This window comes from Nicotiana tabacum, chromosome 19, assembly GCF_000715075.1.
Source record: "Nicotiana tabacum cultivar K326 chromosome 19, ASM71507v2, whole genome shotgun sequence".
NCBI lineage: Eukaryota > Viridiplantae > Streptophyta > Magnoliopsida > Solanales > Solanaceae > Nicotiana > Nicotiana tabacum.
This window is the reverse complement of record NC_134098.1, coordinates 130,646,426-130,648,360: the sequence shown is the minus strand read 5'-3', so window position 1 is coordinate 130,648,360 and position 1,935 is coordinate 130,646,426. Positions and strand designations below refer to the sequence as shown.

The following is a 1,935-nucleotide window of genomic DNA, read 5'->3' as shown; positions in this document are numbered from 1 at the left end:
GATCTGACTGTGTAACAAAATTGCAATATCAATACGTACAACTTAAAGCTATAAACATATACGGATTTTGAGAAATAAAGTAGCCTTTCTTTATGCATAGAATTAAAATGGATACTAATATTCTACAAGGCTTGTCCCAAAAAAGAGGGATGAAATATCACAAACAATAAACTTATTTTTATTCCATAATAAGCCATAACATATCCCCATCCAATACATTACACTAAAATGGAGAGGCAAACCTCGGCTACTTATTTATGTGATACAAGCAGTAGTTCAGAGAAGCATAATTATTTTTAGATCAATATATTTTTGATATAATGTTTTAGTTGTTGTCCCGACAAGAGTGAGTTGCTCTAGTGGTGAGCACCTCTTGGAGGGAGGGAGCCGAGTTTCTATTGGAAACAACCTCTCTACCCCAGGTAGGGGTAAGGTCTGCAATACACTACCCTCCCCAAACCTCACTAGTGGAATTATACTGGGTTGTTGTTGTTGTTGTTTTAGTTGTTATCCCACCAGAATTGTGATTGAAGATAATCCACGACTTTCTTTTCAACTTGGAATGCTTTTGTGAGAACATAAGGATTGATTGGTGGATCTGAGCCAAAAACTGCATTTGCTATAGTGATGACTCCTGCATCTTGACTACTGAGTCCAGACATTGCAACAGCTTTAGTCTTTCCCACATTCAACTGAAAATGAATCATACCTATTGGGAAAACAAACACATCTCCAGGTTTTAGAATCTTGGTTAACAACTTGTTCTTCATATTTGGACCAGGGTTTGAAAGGACAAAACCAACGTAGAGTTTGCCCTTAAGACAAGTAATAAGCTTAGTTCCTCGGGGGTGTATATGAGGTGGGTTGAGATCATATGGTGCATAATCGATACGAGCTAACGAAATGTCCATAGTGTTGAGTCCAGATTGTTGATGTTCACATTAGTTACAGTTGATCCAAGTTGATTTGAAGTATTTCTAGGTATGTTTAGACCTGATCTAAAAAAATCATTTGCCAAAACCTGCTTTGGATCCTTGCAATTTTTTCCGTTCACAAAAACTGCAAAAAGAAGCTTTAATTAAAGAAAAGGTAAAAAACAAGAGGGAGGAGTATACAAATAGCCATTTTTAGGGCTGATATTTAGGGATTAGTCAGTACTTATTTTGTCCTGAAAATTTGAATTAAAAATCTTAACTTCCTGAACTGAAAAAATTCAAGACACACTTATAGCAGTCCTCTAGAATGGCTACCGGCGTGGTATCTTTTCTTACCAAAAAGGATAGATGAAGTACAAAAATAAACTTCATAGAAAACTGTGAAGATCATGATTGTAATTTGGTAATTTGATTATTTTACCAGCAGCTTTGGAGTCATCAACAGCAACACACAAATATGCTGCAGAGGACTAGGATCAAATGCATGACTTATTGAAGATAGCACAGCCATTGAGGTAATGGTCAACACAAATGAATTGAGAGCCATTGCTACTAGAAATTAACTATCTTATGAAACAATGTAAATGATATTTGTTTTTGACAAACATAACAAGAAAGAACGACGTATTTATAGATGGATATTTGTTTGAATTGGTCGACAATTTTCTCTAAACAAATTGTGGATTAGGCTTCTGCATTACCAAGTCATCAATGGGTAAATTTTTAAAACACTTGAATATTACTATATTGAAGCTTCCTTGAACAACTACAAAGACTAAATTTTATTAACCTGGGACTTACATCAGCTATCCATTTGAAATAGTCATGAAAATGAGGAGGATCGGGGTAAATTTTTGAGATTAGGTTGAGAAATTAGATACGATAGCTACTTCCCAAGATAAAAAGAATGTACAATAATCTGAAATATATGATTTAGATTTTAGTCTAAATCTTCATTGACATCAAAATAACTAAAACGTCTTTCGTTGTTAAGATTGAA

General features: G+C 34.5%; 1 pseudogene; it reads right to left on the bottom strand.

The window, feature by feature from the left end:
• Positions 1-247: 247 nt before the first annotated feature.
• Positions 248-1,515, bottom strand: LOC107797275 (germin-like protein subfamily 1 member 13; annotated as a pseudogene).
• Between the last annotated feature and the right edge of the window lie 420 nt (positions 1,516-1,935).